The sequence below is a fragment of the Vicugna pacos genome, unplaced genomic scaffold (genome assembly GCF_048564905.1).
Source record: "Vicugna pacos unplaced genomic scaffold, VicPac4 scaffold_20, whole genome shotgun sequence".
NCBI lineage: Eukaryota > Metazoa > Chordata > Mammalia > Artiodactyla > Camelidae > Vicugna > Vicugna pacos.
In genome coordinates this window covers 26,047,172-26,062,683 of record NW_027328741.1, presented here as the reverse complement: position 1 = coordinate 26,062,683, position 15,512 = coordinate 26,047,172, and the positions used below count along the sequence as shown (strand labels likewise).

Below are 15,512 nucleotides of genomic sequence, written 5' to 3'. Positions count from 1 at the left end.
CAGCCTGCCTCACCCTGTAGCCTCAGACACTAACTATGAATGTGCACACTAGGCTGGATCCCCCACTGGTGGCAGTAGTCATCATTACTGGAGCCCGGATTTCCCCACCTCAACCACAGGGTGAGGGGTGGGGGAGTGAGCTCAGGGTAGGGGTGCACTCAGAGTGAAGGGGATCCCATGGTGAGGGGGTACAGGTGGAGAGGTGTGGGGCCCGATCAGATTGGAACTGACCTGGTTGAGAGGTGAGGGGGACAATTTCAGGATGTTGGGTGTCCTGTGCTGAGACATGAGGGGTAAGCTTGTGGGTGTAGGGGCCATAGGTTAGGACCTAGCAGGATGGAGTGTCAGGGCAGGGACCTCGGTGTGAGGAGAAGGAGCCGTGTCTTCAAGGTCTGGTGGGAGACTGGGCCTGGCCAGGGGTGGGAAGGTAGTAACAGGGAGGAAAAGGTGAGCAGGGGAATTGGGGCTGGCGGGGTGTGGCCTGGCCCAGGGCAGTCGTGGTTCTAATTCAGTGCCAGGACCCAGTCGGTGGCTGGGTGAAGGCTCTGGGGATGGAGACCCGGCGGGACAAGCAGGAGGGGCCCCACCTGGTTCCTCCCGGCCCCAGCGGCCAGGGCCGGTAAAGCAGGAGACCCACCCGAGCAGTTTGCGTTGCGGGCGGGAGGAGGAGGGGCGCGCACGCGCAGACGGACAGACTCGCGGACGCCGGAACCCACCCAGAACGCGTGGAAGCTGGCTGCAGCCGGTTGCTCCTGGACCAGCTCCTGGAAGAGGAACATGGCCTGGGGCCTGGGCCGCCGCTTGCCCGCGGCTCGGCTGCCGCTGCCGGACAGTTAAGAGGGCGCTGGTAGGAGCGCGCTGCTCGGGGAGCCGGCGGGTGACGCCTGGGCTGTGCAGCTGAGGATGCGCCCAGGGAGGGGTGCGGAGGTGAGGTCCCGGCTGCGCGTCCCGTTGGGACCCTGAGGCGGGTCCCAGCCGCTGCTGTGGTTCGTGGTAACCCCGGTATTAGTAGTTCCTGAACACCGCATTTTTACAGCCGGTTATACCCGGGTTTAGGAGAGCAGGTACAGCCCCGGGAGGTGGGAGGTCGCCGGACGGCTCCGGAGCATCTCCTATTGGCCCTCAGATCATGGCCTGCTTCTGGGAGGCGGGTGCGGTGCGGTCGCGGGGCCTCGGATGGAATGGGGGCTGCCCCATGAGAACCCCTGGATTTGCTTCCATCTTACCCGCGGCCTGACCTTGGGGGTGGCCTCTAAAGACCCAGGTTCGTGGGACTCAGGTTACAGGTCAGTCTACTCCTGGGAGGTGGGCTCGGTGTGATCAGTGTGCTGGGATGGCTGCAGCGGCAGCGGGAATGGTCGCAAACCCCGCGCTCTCACAGGGCAGCCCCAATCCCGCCATCGCAGCCGCCACCTTTCCCTGACAGCACAGCACCGCCTTCCAGGAGCAGGCTGACCTGTAACCTGAGTTCCACGAACCTGAGGCAGCAGAGGCCAAGCTCAGGCCATGCGCTGGGGAGTTTGAAGCAAATCCACGGGCCCCCATGGTCAGACTCCATAACCAGCCATTGCCTTCGACCACACCGCGCCCTCCTCCCGGGAGCAGGCTGACCTGCTGACCGTGCCTGGAGGAGCAGAGGCCGAGCCCTTGACAGGCCGTGGGGAAGATGGGGGCAAGTCGACCAGCTTGCCAGGTCGCTGCCCATCTCCCTGCCGCTGCCCCAGGTTCGTGGATCACTTGTTTTCAAGCCAGTGGTTTCCTGAGAGGCAGGCGTGGTACAGTCAGGTGGCGGGGGCTGCGGGGAGGGGTGCTGCCCCAAGGGAAGCAGGTGGACTTGCTCCCATCTCCCCCAGGGCCAGACCTGGGGACGGCCTCTGCTGCCCCAGGTTTGCAGGACACATGTCATGTCAGCCTGTCCCTGGGAGGAAGGCTCAGTGTACTTGGGGCAGCATCAGTGGCTGAAAAGTATTTTAGAAGTGGGCTCTAGCCCAGCATAACTAACTCTCCTTTCTTCTCTTGCTTCCTCAGTTGGTGGCTGTATCGGCTTTTTCATTATAGGTTATTGCTGGATAATGAACATAGGTTTCTGTGCTATATAGAAGAAACTTTATTTAAAATCTCTTTTTATATGTAGTGGCTAACATTTGTAAATCTCGAACTCCCCTTTCCCTGGTAACCTTAAGATTGTTTACTAAGTCTGCAAGTCTGTTTCTGTTCTGCAGATGAGTTCATATTGTCTTTTTCTCTCTTTTTTTAGATTGCACATATGAGTGGTATCATTTGGTATTTTTCTGTTTCTGGCTGATTTCACTTAGAATGACGATCTCTAGCTCCATCCATGTTGCTGCAAATGGTTTTATTTTGTCCTATTCATGGTAGAGTAGTATTCCAGTGTATAAATATGCAGCAACTTCTTTACCCAGTCATCTGTTACTACATTTAACTTGCCTCCATGTCTCGGCTATTGTATACAGTGGTGCTGTGAATACTGCTGAGCAGGTATTTTTTCACATTGGAGTTATTTCCAGTTATGTACACAGATGTGGAATTGCTGGGTCATAGGGTAAGTCTACTTTTAGTTTTTTCAGGGATTTCCATGCTTTCCATAATGACTACACCAAACTAGATTCCCACCAGCAGTGTAAGAGGGTACCCTTCACTCTACAGCCTCTCTAGCATTTATCATTCATGAACTTCTGAGCGATGGCCATTCTGACTAGTGTGAGCTGATTCTTCATTGTAGTTTTGATTTGAATTCCTCGGTTTATTAGTGATATCGAGCATTTTTTCCTGTGCCTATTGGCCAATTGTGTCTTCATTGGAGAAATGCTTGTTTAGGTCTTCTGCCTATTTTAGGATTGAGCTGTTTGTTTTTTTGTTATTAAGTTGTATGAGCTGTTTATATATTCTAAATATTAAGCCTTTGTTAGTCGTATCATTTGCAAATATTTTCTCCCATTCGTAGGTTGTTGTTTCCTTTTGATTTACTTATGGTTGTCTTTGTTGTGAAGAAATTTATGTGTTTAATTACATCCCTTTTGTTTATTTTTTTCTCTTATTTCCATTGCCTTGGTAGATTACCCTAGGAGAATGTTGCTAAGATTTATGTCAGATAATGTTTTGCCTATGTTTTCTTTTAGGAGATTTATCATGTCTTGTCCATCTGCATCTTAAGCCTGTACTCAACATCTGTGCTTCAGTTTTGAATTTTGAGCTTCTTAGAGAAAACCTACTCTTAGCTCATACGTCAGATTCAACATGTCTAAAGCTGATTTCATAATCTTTCTTCTTGCAGCGTCTCCACTTATTCAGTGGGATAATCATTCTTCCGGTCTTAAATACCCAAAGGCTTGGAGTGGTCTTTGATTTATCTTTCTATCACCACCCTCCATATTTTGTCAGCTTCTTGAACTGTATGTTTTTGGTTTCAAGTGTCTATTCTGATTGCTGATACTCTGATGAAGAGCTTTCATCCCTGATACGTTATTTTTTACTTCTGCTGAATTCTTGGATATTCTCTCCCCCCCTTTCAGTCAACCTACAGTTTTGGCTCTCCAACATCTAGAGTCAAGTCAAAGACTTAACACAACCAGATCTCAGTCAGGTAGTCTCGACCAATCATCATTTTGTACTTACATTATGTGTTCCAATTATTATGTAAATTAGCCTCCTATGGTAACCTGTGCCTTATTAAAAACCAGGAGTCACCAGCCTTTTCCTATCCAGTCCTCAGTTAAAACAGATTACAATTGCCCTGAGAACTAGTTGAAGCCCCATCCCCTTCATAGAGTCTTCCCTATTTACTCCAAATACTTCTAGCTCCTCTTTGTATTCCTGCACTGTTTATGATCAGTAGCCTGTAATCTTGGCTTTGAGTACTGACTTGGTACCATCCCTGGGTGGTTTCCAATGTTTTTCCTCAGTTAGCTGGTAACTGGAGAAGACTCACTTGTTCAGCCTCCTTTATACCCCCCACCCTGCTTAGCATCGGACAAAACATGCATCCAGGCAGTGTTTACCTACTTTATTTATTCGCAGGGGTTGTGGTGTGGATTAGAGCTAATAACTATTAATTCAGTGTTGCAATTTAAAAAAAAGCCAAGAAAATCCATAAAACTTTATCTCCATGTTCAGTTTAGCGCTTTACCTCAAAAGTTTTCTTAAGTCTGTGTTTACATTCACATAGTGTTCAGTGCTTGTACAGTTCCCTGAGGCAAGCAGGTGAGATGTCATTATGTTAGACTTTCACGTTACATTTCATATTGGATATATTTGTGCAATGACAAAACCTTCTTTTATAAGTAAACAGCCGGAAGCCCAGAGAGACTAAGAGCCTAACCCACGGTCGCCTGGTTAGTGTTTGGCACAGGCCAGGACCACAGTTCACATCATCCAGCTGATCGTCTTCCAGTGCCTTTTCATTCCACTGCTGGGAAATGTAGCCCCATCAGCCAAACGGCCAAGTCACATTGCTGCCCCTTTACCTGCCAGTGATGGCAGTGCTACAAATAGTGGCAAAGGAAAGGTCAGAAATAGGAGTGATAAAAGACATGGAAGTGCTGGAAATGGATCCTCAACCTCCTCCTCCCTACTTGAGCGCCTCACAAGTGTCCCACTCTGAGAGTGCTGTTCATTGTTTATATCATAGCCTTAAAATCAGACATCTTTTATAAGACATGCTTTTATCCTGGTCCCTTTCCTGCTAGTAGTCACCATCATGGGCAGAAAGTGCCTGGTTATGTTCTGTTTGTCACATAGGTGGGAGGGAAAGTGGGAGAGGGAGTGGGTTGTACTGAAGCCGAGCATTTTACAGCTCTGTTGTTCTAGGACCAGAGCAGTTCCACTCTTGCTTTCATCACCTCTCCACCTCCGAGTCCCAGCCACACATTCCTGCCTGCTTCCCCACATGCCACGTCCTGGGGAAGGACAGAGTTTTGGGAAATGCCCCCTCCACCCTCTGCTCTGGGAGGTGTAGGAGTCTGCATTAACTTTTGAGCTGTTTTAGTAATTGGGTTTTCCATCTTTTCTAGACATCTCCTTTCCATCTCTGAGAAATTGGAGGTGTAACTTAACCATACATGGACTATACTAATGTATTCAGTGACATTAGTGTGATGTTGTCTGTAAGGTGTTCTGTGACTGGATAGGAAGTTTTTATTTCACAGGATGCTTCACATCCAATTCCAAAGGCCTACAGGCTGCAGGTGTAATCCAAGTTCTTACATGTCTGTAAGGTAGACATGAACATTATTTGATAATATGACCATATGTTCATAGATTACAGTTAGTCCTCCGGCTCTGTATCTAATGAAAGTTTAAATTCCAAACGCTTGAAGAAATTTTGTGGACCATGTCTTTTTGCCTGTAACCAGTTGCAAAAACTGAAATCACAACTCTACCACAAGCCACAGTGTTTCCCAGTAGAGAAAGCCCTCTAATTTTACAACCTCTAAGTAATGCAGTGGTTGTTTGGGTGAGATGAGGGATGCCAGAGTATTTTTTGGGACACTAGAGTGGCATGACAAGTATTCTGGGACTGGTTACAGTTGAATCTCTACTTCCTATATCCTGGACTGATTACAGAGGCAATGTTAGTGCAGTAACCATCTTGTGTATGCAAGTGTAGCTAGGAAGACAAGAGAGAAAATAGAAGGGATATAAAGTAATGGAGGGACTTCATAGCAGTACAAATAGTGACTTTGACACCACCAGCTGATGACGTGAACTTGGCAAGAATTTGTGAGAATTGGTGGGTGTCATTGCAAGCAGGAGAGTCCTGCAGCTCTTGGGGTTAACAGGCAAAGGGGAGAGCAGATATGGTGGCTATCCGGGGGCTATTTTTGTCCTGAATGTGAAAATGTCCAGTCCCCTGTTCAATTTGGCAGCCACAACTTCACATGACTCAGGATATTATTTCCACCAGAAATCCATAGAAATATAAACAAACTCTGTTTCCCAAAGTGTTTGTTCTCGATCTGAGATGACTGTCCTGTGCTGGTAGGTAAGTGGGCGATGGGGCATATTACATCACCCCCTTTCACTAGAAGTCTACCTCTCTGCTTTTCATCCTACTCCTAGAGGTGCTCTCATTCTGTTACACCTAGGCCTGTAAGACGGGCTTGCCTGAATCCTCACATGAAGAGGGATGGTTATGTGCAGTTTTAAAAATTGCTTGGGTCATGTGGTCCTTTGTTCCTTCCATTGGAAATCACTATTCCAGAGCAAATAGTATGCCTCCATAGAAAGTATATTGTTTGTAAGTTGTCTTCAGAGGTTTTGCAGTTGGTTTAAATATTTGCTTGGTGATGGCATCTTGATTGATTGAAGGAGGCAACCCTCACTAGGGGCATTGTGTGCTTTCTGTCTGAGAGTTCCTTTACTGGCAGCAGAGTGTTCGTAGGCAGAGTTAGAAAGTTACCTGGTCTAAGAAGCCGAATTTGCCCGCAGCTGGGAATTGGCAGAAAAGTCTGTTATGGAAGGAAAGCTTTAGGATTATCTGGTAGCAGAGTTCTGGGATCCAAACCCTGGGAAACCTCAGCTTTTGTAGAGTATGTTCTGTAACAATAGGCTATAGGATAATTTTTACACTTGTTATGGGATGTTGAGTTGGGGAAAGACTTAAAAATGAAAGAACTTTAAAAGAGAATCTTCGAATATTTTAAAGAAGACAGTTCTCAGAATGAGAGCTTTTCTAGAAAAGACTAGTTCTTCACTTCACAGGGGAAGCAGGGAGCAGGTGTAACTGCACTTACGGTAACTTAAAAGGTAAACCTTACCCTCCCACTTAGCTGTTTCCTGGTGTAGGTTCATCTCCCACATCTGTAGTTATAGACCTGATGTGTCATTTTCTGGTACTCCATTCTGCTTCTTAGTGAGAGACTGACACAAAGTCACATAGCAATTGAAAAATTGCGCAAACGACTTTATTGTTAAAAATGTAGACCTGTGGCTGGGTGCTTCATTTGCAAGTGACTTTCAGTACAGAGAACACTGAAAAGAATGCAGTGTTATTTCTTTTTTTATTCCTTTAAGCCTTTGAAAAGAAGGTTTTCTTTGCAGAGTGTCTGGAGTACATCAGAACAAGCAGAAACTAAAAATGGCTTTAAGAAAGCTCCAGTATAGACGTTGCTTATAGTATGGTATCTGTCTTAAAGTTAATTCTTTAAAGCAGGAAGCTGTAACTCTCAATTTCTTAAGCAAATATAAACATTCTTGACTCTTATTGACATTCTTTGTGGGGTGAAGCTGCTTTTGCTTCCATTGTGAACATTGAAAGGCCTTCTATGATACTCCTACCAGTCCTCAATATTTTATTTTCCCTCTGTTGTGAACTTGTTATTAAACTTGAAGCAGATATAAATATCATTAACTTGCTACATATGTAGATATTAAGTGTTACATAGTCAGAAAGTTTGTGTACATCACACGTATCTACATAATTCCCCCCTTTCCAACTGTGTTCCTGATGAAAGGATGGTGGGAAATGGCAGTATGGGGATATGTCTTACAGTACACAGTGTTTCCCCTCTTCCCTCTACCAGATCTGGATTTTCTTTCATCTTTCGGCTTCTAGACTTACTTGCTCTTTTTCTTAAGCCAGGTATGTCTCATCCCCCTGTGCACACAAACATGTGTACACACACACACACACACACATATATTCTACCGTAGGGAGTAGCGTGCAGCATCCCATTCTCCCACTCCTTCTCTGGATCCACCCACTGGAGGCAGTGTCTTGCACGAATTCATTTGTAAGTTCCTTTATAAAATTCGAGTGGTTGGGAAATAGGACTGATATCCACACCTAGTAGGCAGGCCCTCAAGGACAACTTCTATGGTTAATGCCAGGTTATCTTAATGTTTGAGTATCTGGGTTTCATGTCTTCCTCTACCACCTGTGTGACCCATGATTCCCACATTTCTGCCTCCCTCTAGACTTTTTCTCTCCAACTCTGAACTATTACAATCTTCTGCTGATTTGACATCTTCACTTGGAACTCTGATATCTTAAAATCAACATGTGTAAAAACTGAGCTCTTTGTCGTCCTACCCCCCCAAACTGGTCCTTTCTGCAACATTCCCCATTCAGTTAGTGGAAACTTAATCCTTCCAGCTGCTTGGGTCAAAAAACTTGGAGTTATTCTGATTTTCACTGACATACCACATGAATTCTGTCAATAGATCTGGTTTAACACTGCCTTTAAAACAGATCCAGAACCCAGCCACTTCTCACAATGGCTCCTGCCTCCACTGCTGCTTCCCTGCCCTGAGCCACTGTCCTCTCCTCCTGCACAGCTCTTCTCAGAGGCTTCCCTCCTTTCATCTCTGACCCGTTTTGACTATTCTCACCCGGCAGTCAAGTGAGCCGTGAAAACCTAAGTTAGATTGTGTCATCATTCTGCAGTGCCTCCCAATTTCAATCCGGGTAAAAGCCACAGTCCTTGCAACGTCCTCCAAGGCCATACAGGATCTGCACTGACCCTTCTCCGCAGCTCCAGCAGTGCCCCCATTCTGGAACATGAGAGGTGCACGCTGGCCTCGGTGATGGTTATACCGTCTACCTGGGACTTCTCACCTCCTAGTCTTTTTTCTAACCTCAGCCCTCAGTGTGGCCTGCTCTGGTATTTAATACAACATCACCATCATCCCATGCCCTAAACTCTCTTTACCTTGCCCTTTTTTTATTTTTTCCATGGTTCCTCTTTCTTAACATGCCACTTCCTCTGCCTCTCTGTTGTGTGAATTGTCATCTCCACCCCCCACCCCAGCTAGACTCCAACCAAGCTCCGTGAGGACAGGAATTTTGTTTTGTTTATTGATCTATTCCAAGTGCCTAGATTAGTCCTGGGTACATAGTAGTCTGTCAAAAATTATTTGCTAAATAATTTAAAATATTATAAAACTGAGTCATCCTTTCAGGAACGGGTGTGGAAAGGAAGCTGCATGAAACAATGGTACAGTAAATAATGATATTTGCCTGTTGTTCTTTGTGTGATATATATATATATGTGTTTTAGTCTTAATTTGATATCCAGTTTCTTAATTTAATAGCTGTATTAAGGTGTAATTTACAGGCCATAAAATTCACAAATTATAATTGTACAAATCAGCCATTTTAGATATTTATAGAGTTGTGCAACTGTGTCCTCACAAAGTCCCCTTTTGTCCATCCATATGCAGTTCGCCCTCCACTCAGTGGCACCCTGATTTTATTTGTTTTTGTTTTTTTGGCAATCACATCTCAAAAGAATAATTTACACAACAGTACTACTATAGCTTTGCGCTTTTAGAAATGACACACTTAAATATGAATTCAGTTGTCATTGCTGAATGTAGGTAGCAGTATCAGACATCGGTGAGAAGAATGGACTTGAGTGTCAGACTGGCTGCAATCTTACCGAGCTCCACCAGTTACCAAGTTACCCAAATTATTTTCTGCCTCAAGCTCTTTATCTGTTATATGGGGGTAATAATAGCAGCTTACAGAGTTGTTGTGAGGATTAAGCAAACAGTGAAACAAAATTTAGTATAGTGGCCAGCTTATGTAATTACGTAAGAAATAGCCTTGCAGGTAGAAAGCAAAATTCAAATCAGTTTCTAAAGTATGTGTAAAATATGATCCAGTTCCTGCCTGGTTTGTAAACACGTATGCCTACTGCAGAATGTAAAAGCAGGCTAATTTCCAACAGAAAAGGTCATTTCTTAGCATTTCTTTCAAAGATATATGCAAAATCATTTTTACTAAATTTCGGGTACCCATCTCTGAAAGAACATTGACACCAGGGAGGTAATTATCTACTTTTTTGTTAAAATCATGCTGACCATCACAAAGTGTTCTGAATTATATTTTAGCATTTATGTTGGGAAATACTGTGAGACTTCTTCTAAATTAATGGGGGGGGCATTCACTGTAGCTCTTGTAGCTGTTTTATTGTTTTCTTTTATGTACAGATGCACAAAGCAGGTTCATCAGAAGCCTCTCAATTCCAAAGAAAATAACAGTGAAAAATATTGTACAGTGACAGTGAATCCTTGGCATATGAAGAAAGATTGTAAAGTCCTGAATGAATTAAGAAGGTATTGTTACATTAACATACATGTAACCATGGCTCTCTTACCTTTATTTTTCACTTTATAATGAAGATACTCCCCACCCGTCAAGGTTGCTTTGTTTGATACAGGGAATATCTAAAGCCTTTTCTGCAAGTTTTTAAAATAAGTAACAGAAGGTAATTTATCAGAAGTGTGAATGGTGTAATCTGCTCTGTCTAGTATAGTAGCCACTAGCCACATGTGGCTATTTTGAATTGAGGTGTTCTATAAGTGGAAAATACATAATAGATTTTTAAGACTTCATACAACAAAACTAATGTAAAATATTTATTAATAAGTTTTAAAAGTGTCAATCACACTTTTTAAATGATAGTATATTGGATATTTTGGGATAAATATAATTATTACTGGAATTAATTTCACTTGTTCCTTTTTATTTTCTAAATGGTATTACTGGAAAATTGTGACTTACACTATGTTTCTATTGACAGTTCTGGCTTCTAACTTATTGCAAATAATATGAAAAGAAAACTTTGATGAAAAATTTTGTAATTGAATAGTTGATTTACATCATAATATTTTCAGGTGTGCAACACAGAGGCTCAAAATTTTTATAGATTATATTCCATTTAAAGTCACCATAAAATAATGGCTATATTTCCCTGTGCTGTATGATGCAGCCCTGTAAGCTATCCAATTTATACATAGTAATTTTTACCTCTCAATACCCTACAACTTTCCTGCCTCCCCTCTCCTCCTTCTCCCCATTGGTAACCACCAGTTTGTTCTATGTACCTGTGAGTCTATTTCTGTTTTATTATAGTAATTAATTTGTTCTATTTTATATATATATATATATAAGTTAATACATAGAATATTTGTTTTTCTTTCTCTGACTTATTTCACTATGCATAATACCCTGTAGGTCCATCCATGTTATTGCAAATGGCATTATTTTATTTTTTATGGTTGATCAGTATTCCATTGTGTGTGTGTGTGTTCATGTGTGTATATCTGTGTGTATATATATGCATATATGTATGTATATATATATATATATATATATAGTATACCACAACTTCTTTATCCATTCATCTGTCAGTGAACACTTGGGTTGTTTCAGTGTTTTGGCTATTGTAAATAGTGCTGCTGTGAACATTGGGGTGCATGTGTCTTTTTGAATTATATTTTTCTCCAGAAATATACCCATGAATGGGATTGCTGGATCACACGGAAGTCTATTTTCAGTTTTTTATGGAAACTCTATACTGTCCTCCAAAGTGGCTGCACAATTTACATTCCCACCAACCGAGTAGGAGGGTTCCTTTCTCTCTTAAAAGGTAAAAAATTCTCTAAATTTATATACTTTCCTTACAGTTTAGGACACAGTTTGGCAAAAGCCAGATAGAATTTGATAGGAGTAAATACAGTATTTTTTTTAAATGTCCATGCATTACGGATAGATATGTTATTGATGAGTTGGTTCCCTACATTTGTAGATGCAGAAGTTTTTATACCTTCATAGACATTTCAGTCTAGCAGAGAGAAAAATTTCTTTGCATTTTGCTGAACTTGTCCGGGTGGCTTTATCGAATATGGTCCAGGCCTCCAGAGGTGAATACACATCCAAACTGAAACATTTGAATGTCTACAAGATTTTAAGAGTCCAGAATGTCAGATCTGGACTATAAATCTGGTAAATGACATCAGTGAGTGGACTCAAGAAAACTCCATTTGAGTGCAAAACCTTTCATAAGCCAAAAAAGGCATTGAAATTGTGGCAAAGCCAGAGACTTGTGTGTGCCACATATGGCCACAAACCCATGGGGACAACCACAGGCTTCCTGGAGTGCCAAGGGAATTCCATGTGAGGAGTCCAGCACTCACAGGAATCCAATAAGTCCTTGCCAGCCAGAGCAATTTCATTGCTACTGTGCTGTTTTGAGCAAATGTCTTTTCAACAGGTTCAAATTGGTTTTTTTTTTTACAGTTTTTATTGATTCATACTCATTTTACAGTGTTGTGTCAAATTCCAGTGTTCAGTACAATTTTTCAGTCATTCATGGACATATACACACTCATTGTCACATTTTTTTCTCTGTGATTTATCATAACATTTTGTGTATATTTCCCTGTGCTATACAGTGTAATCTTGTTTATCTATTCTACAATTTTGAAATCCCAGTTTATCCCTTCCCACCCTCTACCCCCCCCCCGGTAACCACAAGTCTGTATTCTCTGTCCATGAGTCTATTTCTGTCCTGTATTTATGCTTTGTTTTTGTTTGTTTTTGTTTTTTAGATTCCACATATGAGCGATCTCATATGGTATTTTTCTTTCTCTTTCTGGCTTACTTCACTTAGAATGACATTCTCTAGGATCATCCATGTTGCTGCAAATGGCGTTATGTTGTCGGTTTTTATGGCTGAGTAGTATTCCATTGTATAAATATACCACATCTTCTTTATCCAGTCACCTGTTGATGGACATTTAGGTTGTTTCCATGTTGTGGCTATTGTAAATAGTGCTGCTATGAACATTGGGGTGCAAGTGTCATCCTGAAGTAGATTTCCTTCTGGGTACAAGCCCAGGAGTGGGATTCCTGGGTCATATGGTAAGTCTATTCCTAGTCTTTTGAGGAATCTCCACACTGTTTTCCATAGTGGCTGCACCAAACTGCATTCCCACCAGCAGTGTAGGAGGGTTCCCCTTTCTCCACAGCCTCTCCAGCATTTGTCATTTGTGGATTTTTGAATGACGGCCATTCTGACTGGTGTGAGGTGATACCTCATTGTAGTTTTGATTTGCATTTCTCTCATAATTAGTGATATTGAACATTTTTTCATGTGCTTTTTGATCATTTGTATGTCTTCCTTGGAGAGTTGCTTGTTTAGGTCTTCTGCCCATTTTTGGATTGGGTTGTTTATTTTTTTCTTATTCAGTCGTATGAGCTGCTTATATATTCTAGAGATCAAGCCTTTGTTGGTTTCACTTGCAAAAATTTTCTCCCATTCCGTAGGTTTTCTTCTTGTTTTATTTCTGGTTTCCTTTGCTCTGCAGAAGCTTGTAAGTTTCATTAGGTCCCATTTGTTTATTCTTGCTTTTATTTTTTCTAGGAGAAAATTTTTGAAATGTATGTCAGATAATGTTTTGCCTATGTTTTCCTCTAGGAGGTTTATTGTATCTTGTCTTATGTTTAAGTCTTTAATCCATTTTGAGTTGATTTTTGTATATGGTGTAAGGGTGTGTTCTAGCTTCATTGTTTTACATGCTGCTGTCCAGTTTTCCCAACACCATTTGCTGAAGAGACTGTCTTTATTCCATTGTATATTCTTGCCTCCTTTGTTGAAGATGAGTTGACCAAAAGTTTGTGGGTTCATTTCTGGGCTCTCTATTCTTTTCCATTGGTCTATAGGTCTGTTTTGGTACCAATACCATGCTGTCTTGATGACTGTAGCTCTATAGTACTGTCTGACTTCTGGGAGAGTTATTCCTCCAGCCTCTTTCTTTCTCTTCAGTAATGCTTTAGCAATTCTAGGTCTTTGATGGTTCCATATAAATTTTTATTATGATTTGTTCTAGTTCTGTGAAATATGTCCTGGGTAATTGTATAGGGATTGCATTAAATCTGTAGATTGCCTTGGGCAGTGTGAACATTTTAACAATATTGATTCTTCCAATCCAAGAGCATGGAATATCTTTCCATTTTTTAAAGTCTTCTTTAATTTCCTTCATCAATGGTTTATAGTTTTCTGTGTAAAATTCTTTCACCTCCTTGGTTAGATTTATTCCCAGATATTTTATTACTTTTTGTGCTATTTTAAAGGGGATTGTTTCTTTACTTTCTTTTTCTGTTGATTTATCGTTAGTGTAAAGAAAGGCAACTGATTTTTGAACATTAATTTTGTAACCTGCTACCTTGCTGAATTCTTCAATCAGCTCTAGTAGCTTTTTTGTGGACCTTTTAGGGTTTTCTCTATATAGTAACATGTCATCAGCATATAATGACACTTTTACCTCTTCTTTTCCAATCTGGATCCCTTTTATTTCTTTCTCTTGCCTGATTGCTGTGGCTAGGACTTCCAGGACTATATTGAATAGGAGTGGTGATAGTGGGCATCCTTGTCTTGTCCCAGATTTTAGTGGGTAGCTTTTGAGTTTTTGACCGTTGAGATCTATGCTGGCTATAGGTTTGTCATATATAGCTTTTATGATGTTGAGATATGCTCCCTCAATACCCACTTTTGTGAGAATTTTTATCATAAATGGGTGTTGAATTTTATCAAAAACTTTTCTGCATCTATTGAGATGATCATGTGGTTTTTGTCCTTTCTCTTGTTGATGTGAAGTATTACGTTGATTGATTTGCATATGTTGAACCACCCTTGTGTCCCTGAGATGAACCCCATTTGAGCATGATGTATAATCTTTTTTATGTTCTGTTGGATTCTATTTGCTAGTATTTTGGTAAGGACCATTTGCATCTGTGTTCATCAGTGATACTGGTCTGTAATTCTCTTTTTTGGTGGTGTCTTTGCCTGGTTTTTGTATCAGGGTGATGGTGGCTTCATAGAAAGTGTCTGGGAATATTCCTTCTTTTCAATCTTCTGGAAGAGTCTGAGAAGGACTGGTATGAGTTCTTTTTTGTGTGTGTGTTAGAATTACCCGGTGAAGCTGTCCAGTACTGGACTTTTATTTGTAAGGATTTTTTTTTATTGTTTATTCGATTTCATTCCTAGTGATCAGTTTGTTCAAGTGGTCAGTTTCTTCTTGATTCAGACTTGGTGGTATGTATGTTTCCAGAAACTTGTCCATCTCCTCTAGGTTATCCATTTTTTCCATGTAGTTTTTCATGATATTCTCATATGATATTCAGTATTTCTATGTAATTTGATGTAATTTCTCCATTTTCCTTTCTTATTTTACAATTTTGTGTTCTCTCTTTTTTCTTCTTTGTGAGTTTGGCCAGAGGTTTGTCGATTTAATTTACTCTTTCAATAAACTAGCTTTTGGTTTGATTATTTTCTTTATTTTATTTAATCTCTATTTTATTTATTCCCTCCCTGATCTTTATTGTTTCCTTCCTTCTGCTGACTTTTGGGTGTTTTTGCTCTTCTGTTTCTAGTTCTTTTAACTGGTGGGTTAGATTGTTTATTTGGTATTGTTCTTATTTGAGGAAGGCCTGTATCGCCCTAAACTTTCCTCTTAGCACTGCTTTTGCTGCGTCCCAAAAGTTTTCTGTGGTTGTGTTTTCATTTTCATTTGTCTCAAGGTATTCTTTAATTTCAACTTTGATTTCATCATTGACCCATTGGTTTTTTAATAGCATGTTGTTTAATCTCTATGCTTTCCCTTTTTTCTCCTTTGTTTCTCCTTAGTTGTTTTCTAGTTTCAACAGCATTGTTGTCAGTAAAGTTGCTTGAGAAAATTTCTATGTTCTTAAAATTGTTGAGGCTTCT

General features: G+C 41.5%; 1 long non-coding RNA gene across 1 annotated transcript in view; it reads left to right on the top strand.

Moving 5' to 3' along the window:
- The first annotated feature begins 696 nt into the window (after positions 1 to 696).
- Positions 697 to 15,512, top strand: part of LOC140694229 (uncharacterized) — a 53,962-nt gene continuing 39,146 nt past the window's right edge. Inside the window, exons 1-3 of the long non-coding RNA XR_012069977.1 lie at positions 697 to 927; positions 9,952 to 10,077; positions 11,252 to 11,393. This is a non-coding gene — a long non-coding RNA (uncharacterized lncRNA). The remainder of the gene's footprint in view (positions 928 to 9,951; positions 10,078 to 11,251; positions 11,394 to 15,512) is intronic.